General features: G+C 42.3%; 1 long non-coding RNA gene across 5 annotated transcripts in view; it reads right to left on the reverse strand.

Moving 5' to 3' along the window:
- The window catches only part of LOC144899573 (uncharacterized), a 197,976-nt gene that overhangs the window by 99,519 nt on the left and 79,984 nt on the right, over nucleotides 1-18,473 (reverse strand). The window lies entirely within an intron of this gene.

Consider the following 18,473-nt stretch of genomic DNA (forward strand, 5'->3'; position numbering starts at 1 on the left):
GTAAAATATGCATGAATAGAGCGTTTCTATTGCAGCGTTGTTGCGGCATCATCGGGCTCTCCGTGTGCGAACACCACCACTCCAATAATCCGCCATTCAAATGAACGATAATAAATTGCACAAAGGCCTCGCCGCCACTCGCAGCCGTGAATGATGATGGCAGCCCGAGCCCTCCGCTGATGTTTCACCTTCAAGGCTGACCTTGTGGCGTCTATTCTCTGCTGATGCTCGCCGCAGATAAAAGCTATGAGACCTTCTCATAAACCTCCCTCCACCCCGACGCTCCCCATCCGCCGCATCACCAAGGACGCGCGCATCATGGCTTTACTGGCCTATCTGCACAGGTGATGCATGGCTGCTATAACGCGCTCTGTTTTTCTAACTCTCGGAGGCAGCTAGCCGCTAGCGTAGCATTGGGATAGGTGTCATGGACAATAACAGTGAAGTGCATTGCTAATTCACCTTTTAACTGCAGTACATGAGCTAATAACCGTTCAAATGACACAAAATAATGAATTATTTTGTACTGGAGTAAAAGACTTGTGCAGAATAATAAGAAAATAAAAAGAAACGCTAAACTCAAAACACACTTCATAGTGAAAAAAAAAATTGTAACCTCACTGCCTTAAAATTTTCATTAAATCTAGCAAATTATTTCAGGTAATTTCAAATCACAACTAAGTTTCTCCAACTTAAAAGATCAAGTTCATGTGACTTTCTTTATTAATGTCAAATAACCAAATATTTTTGTTGTATATACATACGGTACCCATTATGTCATTGTATGGTCACATCACCTTGTACTTCGGTACATTATTAAAAATAAATAAAAAACAAACATAAAAAAAACCTTAAACTGTATTATGGAAAGCAGGAAGTGAACAAATCGGTATTAAATTAAATTAAATTCCAAAAAAAACTATATTAGGAAAGCAGGAAGTGAACAAATGTAACAGTTACTGATTGTAAAAATACCAGCTGGAGGGGTAGGATTTAATAAGCTTTGCTTCTTCCTACTCCTTTCGGACATGTGGAACTGTCAACTGATTATGGGATGCATTCAATTGTAATCTGATGCATGTTCAAATGAAATAAAACCATTACCATTACCATGTATCAACAATAGAACTCAAGTAATTTTGATTTAGTCTAACTAATCAGCTCAAGTAAATTCAACTCACAATTAAATTGAGATTAATTGAAATAATTTGTTAACCTGATTTGAGATTACATGCTTTGCATTGTTGATACAACCAAAATATTTGGTTATTTGATCTAAAAAAATGAAGTTCCCACAAAGAAAAACTTTGTTGTGAGTTGAAATTACCTGAAATAATTTGCTATATTGTATTTCTGTAGAAATGTAATTGTGGATAAACAGTCCAGCGCTCCATGGCGGACATACTCCAAGCGACTCATTTCCCAAAGACAATAAATAAGTGAGATGAGACTAAAGGAAGTACGCGTGGGCGCCGACCCGTCTGACATTTGACAACGAGCACGAGGCCAAGCAAACCTCCACGTCGGCGTGTGTCAGCGTGGGATGTTATGCGTGCGTGCGTGGATGCGTGCGTGCGTGTTGCAACAAAGAAAGAGCCAATGCTTGAAATTCATTAGATATCGGCGGGAGACAAAGCACTGACAGGTGTTTATGCAAATCACTCGCAGAATGGATTCATCTCCCTAATGGCGGGAAGTGGCGGCGACGGCGGCGGCAGCCTCGGAATAGCGCGGGAAGAGAAGACGGCGGTCCACTTGTGTAGTCGAGAGTGTATTGTGACGCTGAACACACACACATACACAGACAGTGTAATTGTTGAAGGCTTCTTGTTGTTGCCGTGAGAACATATGGCGGAGCCCTTCCAATTCAAGCGTATGCATATTTTCTCCCAGCTTGGACACTTTAATGCATTTTAATGGCAGGTGGCTACAATCTCATTTGCATGTTTTTGCCTTCCTGAAACCAACGTGACATTTGTACTTTGAATATAAAATAACCCTACATTATACATTAACCTCATGGAGGCTGGCATTATGGACGCCATATTGTATCAAAACAATTGAAAGGTCAACCTAAGTCTGCCAGATACTTTACTTTTGAACAGTGCGTAAGGGTATGGATGGAGATACGGGATAAATGACGGATATCGGATTGGGGGTTAGGGTTAGCCTTCGGAGTAATGGACGATAGGGGTTGGTTTTGGATTTGGAGTTATGTTTTACGGTTGGGTGGGGTTACCTTTGCGAGTCATGCCGGTTGATGCTGTCGACTAGCGGTTTGCTTGTCCGCACGAAAACGACAAACCAGTTTGTTTTCCGAAAATACCATCTCGGAGTGTCTCATAACGTCAAACGTTAGTGCAATACTTTGTTTTATATATTCAGTATAGTTACTCCAGACTCCATTCTCTGTGCAATATTAAGGCTCTAAATGCAATACATTATGTTCTATGTGAAGTATTTCTATAATGCTTCATATTATTGTACATAATACTGTTATATCGTGTTGCATTCATAGATCAGACTGTTTATAATTTATATAATCTGCAATAGCCATACTCACAGTATAGTCACTTATATCCCGGTGTATATATCCACACTGTATCATAGTCTTCAACTTCATTGCAATACTGTACATATATACAGTACATATACTGTACATATATATACTGTACTGTACATATGTAATATATACTGTTATTATATATTGTCACATCCATACTGTGCATACTGTTTATAATCTGTATAATATGCAAATTTCTACATGTACTTACTACTAAGGTACTTATAAAATTGCACTTCTGGTTGGATGTAAACTGCATTTTGTTGCCCTTTACAAGTGACATGAGCAATAACAATTTAATCTAATCTAATTAACTCACTAGCAGGATCACAGTGTATAGACTGGCCATATATCTCATCTCGTTTCATATTATCTGCATACTGTATTTGTATATAACTCTGGGTAAAACTGTTGATTTTGTTGTTTATCTATATTTTGTACTGCTCAACTGAGTGGACAGCTCCTTAAAGTCAAGGATCATTAGACTAGGATTGGATTGAGGGATTAGGTGGTACAGTGCGGTTATAGGTTAGGTTTATGGCACTGTCCGTCCTAGAAAACGTATGAACCAAAAAGTCTGTCGTCTTCCGGCATGTCTAGTATTGCAACAAAGCGGAATTTCACAACCGCTTATGTCCTGGTCACATGGCGGTGATGGAGCTGGAGCGGTGACCTCATCATTTAAAAAAAAAAAAAATAGTAGTAGTAAATGACAATATGGCACGATCAGATTTTGTTTTTAAAAACGCCACTGCCGGTAAATACTTTACTGTTTCAAACTGAAAATATTAAATTAATATTGTGGCAAATTCTTGCTTTGACATTTGAGCACTGAACTCTGATTGGTCATGAATGCTATCCGCTACATCGTGATGACAAGATAATCTGAGCTAATCTTTCACCCCGGCTAATTTTCATTCAATTATCTTGGGATTAAAGTGCCGGAAATCTAAATGTAATAGGTCTCTTTCGTTCTTTGACGGAGGACAATAGACCCTCCCGTGTGCCTGGATTTCAATAATGGACCAATCTTACTTTTAGTAGAGACATAAAAACACAAAGTGAGGTGCTCACCTTTTTTTTTTTTTTTTTTAAACTAAAAAGAAAGTAAGAGTTGGAGAGGTTCATCCGTCAGGGCAACATCAATTAACACCACACCCTGATGAATATTCAACAATGCTTTCATTCGCCGTCACTCGGGAGGAAGAGTGGAGACGGATCGGGCGTCTTCCGTGTTATTATGAATCACTCATGGACTTTGATCATCACACGTCGACATGATGAGTTTACTTTCTTTCCGCCGTGAAGCAGAAATAAACACGCAGACTCCAACTTCAAGCAAAGTGGCCAAAAAAGAACTGAATTAGAGTTTAGGACCATTTAAGGGGTCTTGTAGACGTTCCTTTTCTTTTCTTCCTGCACTAACAAGCTCCTCTTATTATTGAGCATGGAGGTCCTGAGCGCAGCCGATGGAGCAGGCGTAGACGTCGGCAGGGAGGCTGGATCCAAAGAGTTCAAGCAGGAATCAGTAAGTTAAGGAGGAGCACATGGCTGCCAGTTGACTTCACTCTGACCCGCCATCGATCCGCCCTCGGCCAGTTAGCCCGGCCGCTCCAGTCGAGGTGAGGCCATGCGGAAAGACGCTCTCGGAGAGAGTGCAGTGTCAGACCTGTTTCTGCTGCTATTTTTTTTTTTTTTTTTAGGAAGAGGGAGGGTTTGGTTTTGTTATTAAGTGCCCAGAGCGGAGTATTATTGGATGGATGGAGCCGCTGCACTGTTGTAAGAGGCAATTACCAGCAAGAAACACCTGCTTCTTTTTGCTTTAGAGATACTTCTACAATCCTTTTATGTTTGGAAGCTATGAACGTGGACACTTCTTTCAGCACACTAATAAGGCCTGCATCTATACCCATAAGTCCGGAATGTTCCAGAATTTTGATTGACACTTTCAGAGACATATGTACAACATATGTGCAATATTCACAGCGCAAGAATCCAAAAATGTTTGCGAGGATTCATTCCCAAGAGGGTTTTATAATCGCATCGGTTGGCTTGAAGTCTAAATGCTAAAAACACGACGGTATATTGTGAGCTAATGCCTTCACAAAACAAAGCCAGTCAAATGTGTTTTCAAACGACGCGGCCATCATAAATAAGCGATTAATGTGACAACAGCAAATAGCCACGATGCCATCAAAGGCAACAGCAACAACACAGCGCTGACACATGCCGCCTGATGAAAGCAGGAAGTGGATAGCATCACGCCGACGAATAAATAGACGTGCGCGTCAGAAGGCAGAGTCGCAGGGGGTCACTGCATTTGTCAGCGTCAAAAGACAACAATCCCCCCCCCCCACTGGAGACAGTCAACAAAGTTTGCTGATCATTTGGGAGTACGGAGCGAGACGAACACCCACACCGCTTCATGTGTTATACTGAATTACATTAATAACACCTCTGTCCCGTGGGTGGGTGGGTGGCACAGGTTTGGCAGCGCCGCTCCCAGGCTGACTCCCCACCAAGCTCCTACGGTGCCTCCATTGTGGGCTGCAGCATGAAGGCACAGCAGGAGCGTAAACCTTACAAATGATCGACTTTACCTCACAAATTTAACAGTTTACGAGTGTGTTCCGAGAAGCGTGACTTGAATCCAAACATCTACACTGTAATAGATGCTAACGTGCTAACATAGCACTCTCATTTCATCAGGATCAAGGATGAAGAGTCTTGAACCAGTCATGATGTGCTATATATATCACTATATTGACACTTACTATGGTTATGTTATTGTATGGTCATATCATGGATCATACAATGCTCGTACTTCGGTACGTAATTAAATTAAATTAAATTAAATTAAATTAAATTAAATTAAATTAAATTAAATTAAAAAAAACCTTAAAATATATTAGGAAAGCAGGAAGTGATGGAGGGGTAGGATTTAATAAGCTTTGCTTCTTCCTACTCCTTTTGGACATGTGGAACTGTGAACTGATTATGTGATGCATTCAATTGTAATCTGATGCATGAAATAAATATATTACCATTACCATCATCATGCTAGAATAAACAAAAAACAAAATGACTAGAATTACAGCTTTAAGACGTGTCGCAAAGCCTGATTGAAATAAAAGTTGTCCTTAAAGTGGTTGGCATATCCAACACTAAGAAAGAAGATCAAAATCTAAGAAACAACAACATGGAAACTGACAAAAAGCCAAAAAACAACAACAAGAAACCTTAAAATCAGACATATTGCATCATCGATCAGACCAAATAAGCACATCTTGGAACGGGACAACGGCAACATCGTCGGGAAGATGGACAAGGAGTCCACTGAAATGAATTAAACGGGCCGAGGACGCCATCAATCGGGATGAGGACTCACTCAGGTGACCCCGTGAACTATGAACTGCAGATGACCGTCTCGGGAAAATAACATCTAATATATACCCAAAAAATAAAATATTTACTATCCAGTCTTTGTTTTGATGATCCACCCTCCCCTTGCTGAGAGCAATGTGAAAGTTGAGCCTCAGCAACAGGAAGCAGACCCACGCTGCCAACGTCTTTCAAAGAAAACAGTCTCAAACTCACAGCTGGAAGAGCAGCACTCATGCTGCAATGGAGGCTGCTTGTTGAAGCATGGAAAATAATAATAATAAAAAAAAAGAATCCATGATCCTAATAGCCGGATAAGGATAGCTTTAATTGTGGATCACCTCTGCCATCAATTGTGCTACAAAAAAAAAAACAAACGGTGGTTCAAATCCAGCATCCCGCAGCCACAAAGCCTGCTGGCGACCAATTAGCATCATGAAACAATGGCCGCTATCTTTGCCGATGTTTTGGCCGCGGGCCCGCCGCTAATGAAGGCCGAGCTAAACAGCAGCTTATGTTTTGGCATGTCGGGGGAAACGCGCCACGAGTTCACTTCAGCGACAAAAGGAAGTGTCCTCAGGAAACGCGGTGATGCTAATCGTATTAAATCTTCTGTTCTTGTCAGCCAGGCTTTCGGGCGCCAGATCCGGCGCCGCTTGCTCGGTGATACTGTTGATTCGCGAGTCTTGGCGGCGCGGAAGAGGATATGCGGCTGCCAAGGTATGAGCCGTGGTCGTCGCTGCCTTTGGCTTAACTTTAGGGGTTTGGCTTGGGAACAGTGGCGGTAAGGGGGTGTGGTGACCTTTAAAGAGTCGGGTCAGGACTCCTCACACTCCGGGCGCACGGCCCATCCACATATACCAGAGCATAAGCGTTGTTTTGCTGCCAATGGACACTGACGGCGGGGACGGGACGGTCACAACAACTGTCTCAATATGTTAAAAGGGACGTTCACACATGCCAAATGCCTGGATGGCATCCAGCATCCAGATATGTACTAGTTATGCTCATCTAGATATTATCGTAGTACTATAATCTACTGCTGTATTTGGTAATGGTAACAGTTTAATTTCATTTGAACATGCATCAGATTACAATTGAATGCATCACATAATCAGTTCACAGTTCCACATGTCCAAAAGGAGTAGGAAGAAGCTAAGCTTATTAAATCCTACCCGTCCATCTGGTACTTTTACAATCAGTAACTGTTACATTTGTTCACTTCCTGCTTTCCATAATACAGTTTAAGATTTTTTTTTTATTTTTTTTTTTAATAATGCAGATATGAGCATCCAATGCCATAATGTGTACCATAGTAAGTGTCAATATATATAGCACATCATGACTGGTTCAAGACTCTTCATCCTTGTATTTAGCAAACATCAACTGCTTGTATTGTTTCTTGAATTGGCTCATCGTTGTGCATTGTTTGAGTTCCTTACTCAATCCATTCCATAGTTTGATTCCACACACTGAAATGCTATGGATTTTTAACGTAGTCCTAGCATAGAAGTGTTTCAGATTTAGTTCTCCCCTGAGATCATATTTCTCCTCTCTTGTAGGGAAGTACTGGATAACATTTTTAGGTAATTGGTTGTTTTTTAGTCTTATGCATTATTTTAGCTGTTTGACAATTAACTATATCAGCAAGTATTTGTGATTTTAGAAATAAGGAGTTGGTATGTTCCCTGTAGGCGGCATTATGAATTATCCTTACTGACCTTTTTTGCAGTACATTTAGCAAGTGAAGATTGCTTTTATATCATATGGTTGATATACTACGACATACCGGATGTATGATATTGTGTCTATGAACACGCGAGCCACTTCTGCCATTTATTAGCGCCAAGTCGCTGCTGCTTCTGTACATACAGAATGTTTGATTTAGTTGAATCAATGATGTAAAACAGCACGTGCGGAGTGCTAAGAGTACCTTATTTGGAGAGTAATACATCGTGTCCGCAAGGTAGATGATGCAGGCAAATGCAGGTTCCATGCTGTACATTTACATCGACTTTATCCGCTTGAAATGTGACAAAAATAACAGCGGCGTATATGAAAGCACGGTATAAAACAGACAATGTTCAATCGGACGCGTCGCCCAGAAATAAAACATCATAAACAATGTTAGTGTGTGGAGGTATTCGGTTAAAAAAATGACTAGTAAATATGTGTATGCTAAGAATGATCACGGCGGCACGGCAGTCGAGTGGTTAGCGCGCAGACCTCACAGCTAGGAGAACAGGGTTCAATTTCACACTCGAGTGTGCATGTTCTCCCCGTGCATGCGTGGGTTTTCTCCGGGTACTCCGGTTTCTTCCCACATTCCAACAACATGCTAGGTTAATTAGCGACTCCAAATTGTCCATAGGTATGAATGAGAGTGTGAATGGTTGTTTGTCGATATGTGCCCTGTGATTGGCTGGCCACCACCTCTTGCCTGAAGACAGCTGGGATAGGCTCCAGCACCCCCGCGACCCTCGTGAGGAAAAGCGGTAGAAAATGAATGAATGAATACGAATGATCACACTGCCTTGCTTATTGTTATGCTATGGTGTTATGGTTTATATAATACTGGTCTCACGTTATTCCTATGCTATCATTCATTCGTATCACAATGGCGTTCGCATGTGCACAAAGGACGTTGCCGGCTCGCTACGCCAAGAGAACCTCGTCTTGAACAAAACAAATAACTCCTCTACCCATCAACGGCACCTGAAATACTCGCCAGACGCCCGAGGTCGAAGGTCGGGTGGGCGCTACTCGCTTGTCAGCTTGTCAGTCTCTCCCCGTGTTTACGTGTGCGAGCCTCAGCTGGTCAGTCGGTGTTTTTGATTTTCAAGCAGCAAATTGATCGCACGCGCCTCACCTGTTCCCTTTGCGGACCTTGTTAGCGCTTAATGTGATTGGCTGCCTTGAATGATGGGGAGATGATGTATTATTTATTCTGTGCAGCTTAAACACGACCTAGTGAGCTCCTGGAACGGCTTTATCTGGAAAACATCCGGGAGAGACGAGGATTATGATTATTTTGGCAGGAATTCTAGGATCATTAAGTGTTTTGTCCGGAGACCAAAAGCATTGTTGTCAGACGTTAGTTAAAGTGCATTACAAGCTATACGATACACGGTCTGTGCTAACATGCTATTGACTGTAGCAGATGGTCATGAGCGACGTCAAATCAGGCATGAGCAATATCAGTCGTCAAAATAAGCTAATGTTAATCTTCTGCTATGATAATGTGTCATTTCCCATCTGCCACAGTTCTGCAGTGTTTGGCCTGGGAATGGGCTGTTGGTCCATCCGGGAAAAGGACCAACGTGGGACATCGGCATTTTTTTTATTCAGGAAAACCGAATTCTCAAACATTGTACAGGGTCTTTACGATAATGCGCATAAAACACTTTTTTACGACAGTCTACCAGATTTTGCAACGTTAAAGCTTGATGCTAGACTAATAGTCGCCCCTAGTTCAGCGTTTTATTGTCCTTGTTAGCTTTATGTTGACTAAATGTTTGAATCTAAAATTATCACCATGCTATTTCGAGACTGAATCGTGCGGCGTCCAAGTTTGCTCAATGTCTGTTTACGAAGGCAGAGCGAGCGAAAGGCTAATTAAATGAACTTGCTTGTGTCTGCTTTGCATCACACGTGTCTGGGAAAGGAACTGACAACTAATCAATGGCGGAATATGTTAAGAATTATGAAAAGCAAGGCGACTGACTGTACAGTACGTGATGCACAGCGGAATGTATCATAACTACATCCGTCAGGGTCACGATGCGGGTGAGCTTGACGGGCGGGCGGTAAATAAAGAGACGTGACGGAATGCCAGGTAGATCTACTCCATGATAGTCGAAATATGAGATCATTGACCAAACACCATTTTCTCACCGCTCATCAGCGGAGGGAGGCTTCTGTCCGAGGAGGTTCGGTTTGTGGATTTTTAATGTGAGGAAAGACTTAACGTAAAGGTTACCTTGACAGAAGAGAATAAAAAAAAAAAAGAGACAGAAAAGTCAGAAGGTGTTTCTTCCTCAAATGTCAATATGTTTGCACTACGGCTGCAAACGGGACATCAAGACCAGACCTTCGGACTCTTGTCTGGCATTTACATACTCTACATTTACTCATCTCTTATTCAGTCATTTTCTTTGTGTAGACAATGTGCTTTATCTCTTAAAGGAGTCCGCAGTGATGCCTGTGAGATCGTGTTGATAGTCGCAGGGACAGGAGGACCCGATGCTAGCAACACCGGCATCACTATGTGCTATGCTATGCTACCGTTTTAATAGGAATATTATGCTAGCTCAGCTGTCTTGTTGGATGAAGCTAGTGATCAGACAGCCCCCACATCTGTCACAAATTCACAATTTGAAGTGTAGTTGGCAGAGCTGTGGAGTGTCGTTTTAAGATGTGTAGCGAAGCCTTTTTTTGGCGGGGGTAGAGGAAATTTTGCAGAACTTTAGGTATATTTGAATTTAATTTGGTTCTTATGCAAAATTATTTTATTTTATTATTATTATTTTAATTTTTCTTAATAAAAACATGTATACAAATTTATAAATTTATATATATTTCATATTTTACTTTTTATACTTTTATTGCTTTGCTTCTTGTTTTTAATAATTTAATATCTATTTTACTATTTTATTTCTTATTTGATATTTTAGTTTTGGATTAAATTCAATTTGTACCTTTATTTATTGTATTTTTTTTTTCACTTTGGAAACTGTTTATAAAATGTGCGATACAAATAAAGTGGATTGGATTGGAAGATGTGTCGTTTTTGGCAATTAGCAGTTTTCACAATTCCTGTGAATGTTATCATTATTCCTAACGTGCAGGGGGGAAAAAATGATCCGATTTACAGCTCTCACGTCTGGAGCCGACACACGGATAGTTGCAGAGCTCCGGGCAGCATTTTAAGATATGCCTGTTGTTTTTTTTTTTTTTTTTTGACAAGAAACTTCAACAGTGATTGTTCTCTCAAAAGCGAACTAAGCCAGTGAAGGAGATAATAAACTTGACTCACCTTTGGTGGTTATAATCAGGCTCTAGGGACTGACTCGGTGCATTATTTCTAGTCTTTATGTCTACCGTGTGAAGCGGATCGTGTCCGGACGTGTGACCGGCCTGCAGAAACATATAACATCACTACTCCACGGAGTGTTTTCCGGATTTAAAGAAGAAACTAAATACCCTTGTGCAACCGTTTGTGAAGCGGAGACATCGCCGACTAGTGGCCGGAGTGAAAGAGTCGTGTTAAGAAAGTATTTCCTGTGGTAGAAATGTCAGGTTGTACTGTAAAATAATCCTAACGGGAGTAGCCTATGTCCTCAAATTCCCAGTGTCCAAATGACAGATGCTATCACACAGATTGATTCGGCACGGAGCCGCAATGACTTATTGGTATATTTGATTTGAGCGGTCATAGGTAGACGCTGACATTGATGGAAAGTGTGCCGAATCACATCCTGGCATCTGCTCATATTCATCAGCCGCTAACATTGCTTCCTTCATTAGACGCCTGACAACAACATCCCGGGCTATGCTAGCCATCCTCCACCTTTGCTAAATTGCATCGCAAATAAATGTCAGCTTGAGTCGATGTGGCCGACATGAAATATATAAGTTTGCCACCACAATTTAGCACTTTTACCGACGGACATGTCAAATTAGGTTTCTGCAGCTGGCAGGTGTGACAAATTGTTTTTTTTTTTTTTTTTTTTTTTTTTTCCAAAGCATCCTGTATGACTTCCTGAGCATGAACCTCCCTGACATTTCATGAAATAAAAAAAAAAAAAAAGGTCAAGATGCGGCATCAAGATTTTTAAAAAGGCTGCCAAAAGTGTACGGATGGTTTCTTAATGAGTAAACAGTGAGCACTATTCAACACTGACTAACCATTACGATGCGGGACATGCTAACGAGATATCTTCATGGATGGATTACCAAGTGCTGCTACCTAGATAGCACTTTCTCTCATTTTGATGACCATTAGTCGTGGAGTTTGTTGCATTATTTAGACTTTTTTCCACGCGGGTTGGCTTGAAAATGCAGCATATGGTATAAAACTTACTTTAGTCAATTAGTTCATCTAAGTTTCTTGTTTTCGAAAATGCAACAAAGTGTCATCATGATGCCAACGCTTATCATTCGTTACCTGAACACTGGACTTATTAATTATAATGAAACACATGCTGAGGTTTGCTGTTTTTCAACCACTTCCTACCTTGATTTGATTGTGTTTGTGCACATCGTTTTCTAATGAAGAGCAATTAAGGAGCAGAGGAGCACAAACACACGGTCCGTGCCTCCAAAGCTTGAGGATAATTAGATGCAGCCTTCGCATGTTGGAATCTGTTGCGACCTTTTAAACGAGAAAGTATCTACGAGAATTTAAGAGTTGGAAGAAAAAAAAGAAAAATGTCCCCCCCACAGGGCAAAATAGCTCGGGGGCATCAAAAGCCAGTGGCAAGATGCTTTTAAGAAGAAATGCTAATGCTCCACCTAAAGAAGTCCATTGGAACCCCTGCAAGAGTCTCTTGCGCTAAATGGGATCGCAGCTGGAGGTTACGCTGACATTTTTTTTTTTTTAATATTTGGAGAGCTTTAAAAATGTACTACTCACTTGGGGCTCACATTTAAAAATACAAAAAATCCAATCAAACCGGCTAGTTTGATAGCCTACCTAAGTTCAAATGCCAGCTAGCTTAATCCGCTACAGTGAAAACACTGTAAATACTAGCGCTAGCAACAAATTAGCAATGAAACAAACTGCCGTCACAAGCCAGCTAGCATTCGCTGCACTAGCAAACTAGCATCACAGGCTAACGTGCAAACTAGATCGATATAATAACCGCGTATAATTGGACCGCACGACGACGAGACGCATCCAAGACGGATGACCCTGGCTATTTTTCATCACGCCGCTAATGCGACCCTTCATTATTTTTCCCGCCACCTGACTCTCCCCGTTTCCATATTAACTTTCAAATTAGGTCCTGGTCATTTGAGGACATATGAAATGAAAGGATTGTGTTAGCGTGATGCATGAATGTACGTATGTTATGGTGAGAAATGGGACCAAGCGCCATACATTTAAAGGAGTAAACAAGCATTAAACAAGTCAAGTATCAAATGTAACAGCTGCTAAGCTAACAACAACAACGTTTCTGCTTGTGTTCCCCGCGTGGGGCAGGTCCGAGGGGGGTCCTGGCTGCAGTTAGATAAGCGAGAAAGTCGAACTGATGTCGGACCCGAGGGAGTCGCCGCCGCCTGCTGCATGCATGCAACATGGCGGCGATGTAAAACGCAGATTAAACACGGCAGTCGTTTACAGCACAATGTTAGCCAACATGGCCGACCGACGCGGGCATCGCATGGAGGCACCCGGGCTGGACGGAGCAGCTGGGGTTGGTGGGGGTGGAGCAAACACGGTGTTGGTAATCAAAGGCCTCAGCTTCTTGGCGTCGCCCCCCCCCCTCTCCCTGGCCGCCTTATCTCCTCCAGCCACTTGGACGCCTCGCCAGCCAGCAGTCGGAGGCAAAGCTGTGATGTGAAGACAAGGCGGTGGCGTGCCAAGGTGGGCAGCAGAAAAAAGTCAAACAACCCCCCCCTCTTCATCCTTCATCCTTACTCCCACTCATAAGGCGGGGAGGGGGTCCTCTCTCTGACTGTGTGAAGGAGAGCATCTTTGGCAGATTAGCCTCCTTGCTCCTTTTGCACGTCTCCATCATGCAGAGGCTGTTTACTGCTACCATGGCGACATGCTGCACCTCAAACCATATCATGCTAATTACCACCGCCGGAATCAAACAATACAATGTATACTGTACGCCTTTCTACATGCAAATGCTAACATAATCTGCATATGCTAACGAGCTAACCATTACATTGGAGAGATATGCTGAATAACCAATTAGATACATCACTGGGTAGCTAATTAGCGCACTGACTAACTAAATTGATGCTAACATATGCTAACAAGCTAACCATTACATTGGAGAATGCCGAATAACCAATTAGATACATCACTAGGTAGCTAACTAGCGGCACTGGCTAACTACATTGATAGTAGTACATATGCTAACAAGCTAACCATTACATTGGAGAGATATGCCAAATAACCAATTAGATACATCACTAGGTAGCTAACTAGCGGCACTGGCTAACTACATTGATAGTAGTACATATGCTAACAAGCTAACCATTACATTGGAGAGATATGCCAAATAACCAATTAGATACATCACTTGGTAGCTAAATAGCGCATTGGCTAACTACATTGATAGTAGTTCATATGCTAACAAGCTAACCATTACATTGGATATATATGCCAAATAAACAATTAGATACATCACTAGGTTGCTAATTAGCCGCACTGGCTAACTACATTGATAGTAGTTCATATGCTAACAAGCTAACCATTACATTGGTGAGATATGCCGAATACAAATTAGATACATCGCTGGGTAGCTAATTAGCCGCACTGGCTAACAACATTGATAGTAGTGCATATGCTAACAAGCTAACCATTACATTTGATAGATATGCCAAATAACCAATTAGATACATCACTTGGTAGCTAACTAGCCGCACTGGCTAACAACATTGATAGTAGTGCATATGCTAACAAGCTAATTATTATATCGAAGAGATATGCCAAATATAAATTAGATACATCGCTTGGTAGCTAATTAGCCGCACTGGCTAACTACATTGATAGTGATATATATGCTAACTAAATAGCCGCAATTTCCACACGCGATGGAACTTGCTAACAAAAGTATTTTTCCTAGACAGATAGGCAAACTAGCTGCACTTTTTTTTTCCCTTTCTTTAGGTGTCATAAACCCACTTTGAAACATCCGGTGTCAAGCCAAATTAATGAGCACGTGTGGATGCAAACTGGCTTCATGTCGCATCCCTGCAGCATGAAATAAGCTTTTTCATCACTTTGCACTTCACAGGCTTCAATATCGAAGCGAGGCTTCGCAGAGATTCACTTTGCAGGACGCCGAGAGGACGTCTCGCAAATAAAAACCCTCATTATGCCAGCTCACCCGGGCACAGAAACAATAAAGGTAAAAGTAAATAATGGTGTTCATTGTTGTTTTATTGCCACATAAACGAGGTGTTTGCTCGCTAAAAGAGGTGACCTTTGTGGGTATGACAGCATAACCTGGAGAAGACGGCCACCAGAGGGCAGAATTACACCTCGGGACTGGGTATCGTTATCTCTGCCAATTCCTGGCTGTCTTTGATGTCTTGGAAAATGAGAAGCAAACAAAAACGCTTTAGCCATTTGTAGCTGCACTGCAAGGACCCAAAGTCGCATCAGGCCCTTTGGCGATGTTATTACCAACGCTCTGATGCTCGTTCAAGTGATGGTTGTAATGGCCGGGTTGCTTTTTAAAGCGTCTTCCCACACAAAAGATGCCCAGCTGCAACTTCGGGGATGTTGAACAAAGATCACAAAAGGTACAGTAAGGCAAGAGCGCGCTGACAAAAACGCTTGATGATTGATCAGCGACACGAAAAGCGCCGAGTCAAATACAAGAGATGAAGATCGTTAGCTGGAAAGCTCCACGGCTGAAAGGCCTTTGAGACACGCCTGAAATGACTGGACTGGACAAGATCTACGATTAGGATCTGTTGTCGAGTTGCCATACGGACAGCTACGAACAACCTTCAATTGTCTTAAAGTCACGCTAGTAGCTGGTCTATGCTGTTTTTGTTCGGCATGGTCTACATCCAGCTGGTCATGCTAGTAGCTGGTCTATGCTGTTTTTGTTCGGCAGGGTCTACGTCCAGCTGGCCATGCTAGTAGCTGGTCTATGCTGTTTTTTGTTCGGCAGGGTCTAAGTCCAGCTGGTTATGCTGTTTTTGTTTGGCAGGATCTACGTCCAGCTGGTCATGCTGTTTTTGTTCGGCAGGGTCTACACATCCAGCTGGTCATGCTAGTAGCTGGTCTATGCTGTTTTTGTTCGGCAGGGTCTACATCCAGCTGGTCATGCTGTTTTTGTTCGGCAGGGTCTACACATCCAGCTGGTCATGCTAGTAGCTGGTCTATGCTGTTTTTGTTCGGCAGGGTCTATGTCCAGCTGGTCATGCTAGTAGCTGGTCTATGCTGTTTTTGTTCGGCAGGGTCTACGTCCAGCTGGTCATGCTAGTAGCGGGTTTATGCTGTTTTTGTTCGGCAGGGTCTACGTCCAGCTGGTCATGCTGTTTTTGTTCGGCAGGGTCTACACATCCAGCTGGTCATGCTAGTAACTGGTCTATGCTGTTTTTTTTCCCCAGTAGGGGAGACGTAGAGTCTTTAAAGTCAACTTTGTAGGGTTTGAATATTTTGACGAAAAATCTGTAAAATTGCGGGGCTGTGAATGCTGACTGGTGAATGTGTAGCTTTGTGCTATTGGTGAAAAGTGCATTATTATCCGCATTATTAATATTTAAACTTTTTGCCGTTAACCCCTCGTTTTTGTAGAGTTTTCTTGTTTCGTTGAATTTTTACAATTTGCCGTGGGGCTGCGCTACGTGGTAAATTGGTACATTTTGGTTGGACTTAAAGGCAAAGAAAAGTCCCGATTGTGATCTCCCCGGCCTTATGCGGCTGTAAATATTTCATCCGGTGACAGGGCGAGTCATGAATATATCAATAACACATCCGTCTGAATTTGAGCTGCTTGATGTAGCAGAAATCCCTCAAAGTCAGCAAACACAAGAGGACACACACTCTCTCAAAGCGCCAAGGATCTGCTCAATGAGCCGTGCGCCACGCTCATTTATTCGGCCATTTTTCAAGCATAAACGCGCAAATGATCCGCAGTCCAAAATTCACTTTGGGAAGGCAAAAAGAAAGAAGGGGCTCATTTATTATTTGACAATTAGTAAACCAAACTTCTGAGAAAAAGGCAACGGAATACGAGGCTGCACTAAGAAGCCAAACGGGTGACGGCGCCACAATAAACGAGCGGCCGTTAAGATTACAAAGCGGCCTTGAGTTGAAACATCTCCCCTGATGCTTGCCGCCTCTTTGTGAGTCTGTCGGAATTCAAATGAAGATGTCAACGCCGCACAATGCCGCGCAAACGCTGCTCTTTTAATCAGCGCGATGGATAGCTTTAACTTCCTGTCCCCGCCACGCTAAGAGGCTCTTTAACGGAGGAAATGGATTTGTTTTAATGAATCGCTGCAGTGGCACAGATAATTCAAGGAGTGTTTTTAGTTTGTTTTTTTGCTGATGCTAAATAGAAAAATAGATGAGGAATATTCAACACATGTGAGACTCCATTTTGGAAAAAGTACGGCGTGACTTTGGGATTTGGTGCCTAAACCGAAACATGATAACCGAGGCAATGTTGCGCAATAGAAACAGTGTTGGCTTGTGCTTTTTTGGGCACTCAAACAAAGCCTGAGACTGTAGCTGACTGACAGACAGTTGGCAGAACCTCATGCGTTATTTTAAGACATGTAGCGAAGCCTGGGGGCGGCTTTTTTCCATCTTGCGAGCCTCTTCTCACAAAAAGTGACATTTTGTACTCATAAACGAACCCCGGATACACATTTTACTAGGTAATACACACAAACGTTTTACCACAGCAGGTTAGCATCACATCGCCAAAGTTAATGAAAGTCAGTTCGCCGTCAAAATAACTTGAGGTCAATCGTGCGTCCCCCTTTCCCGAGTGACCCTGAGCCTTTGGGTGTGTGAGAGAAGATTTAGCGCTTTGCTAACCCAAGTCCAACACTTCCTTGGAGCAATACGAGCGGGGCCGTCAGGTTGCATCGCATGTGCGGATAAATCTCTTAAAACATCTCCAGGTGGCGTATATAAAAGCGGGATTTATGACAGTCTTGGAGATGTGAGGTGGGGAAGTGGGGGGAGGGGGGGGGCAGGTGCGGGCGTTGCTGTGTTTCTTCCAATAATCTAAACGGCTCCAGCGAAAAGGCTAATAGATGGCATCCCATTTGCATATAAATTATTGGCAAGCCTGCGGTGATCTATGGCTCTTTCCGATTTAGCCCCCATGGAGCAGCGGGGGGAGGAGACTGGGAATAAAGCGGGAGAGATCATCATCATCATCATCATCATCGTCGTCGTCATTTATCAGATCTGAATCAAGTGTCGGTATTAATGTTGTTTACATTGGACCAATATGAAGTCTGCATTCATGCCATGTAATAACTACTACAGCGCATTGACACAACATTGGTTGTGGGAGCGCTGCAGGGCCCTGTACCTGGACACACACACACACACACCTGTTTTATTTGGAAATAATTTTCTTTATGACAGGGGTCTCAAACATGCGGCCCGCGGGCCAAATGTGGCCCGCAGGACACTAGTTTGAGGCCCCCGCCTTGATATGAAAGTTTAATGTAAGTTTTAATGTAAGTTGTATGGTATCATGTACCCAGAAAAAATTATTACGTTTGATTAATGTTCATGTTAAAGGTTAAATAACTGTTAATAGTTATGCTCCCTATCCGTGTGGAAGTGGTAAGTTTTTGGCTATTTAAG

Source organism: Doryrhamphus excisus, linkage group LG7 (genome assembly GCF_037039965.1).
Source record: "Doryrhamphus excisus strain RoL-2023G ecotype Guam linkage group LG7, RoL_Dexc_Guam_v1.1, whole genome shotgun sequence".
Lineage (NCBI taxonomy): Eukaryota > Metazoa > Chordata > Actinopteri > Syngnathiformes > Syngnathidae > Doryrhamphus > Doryrhamphus excisus.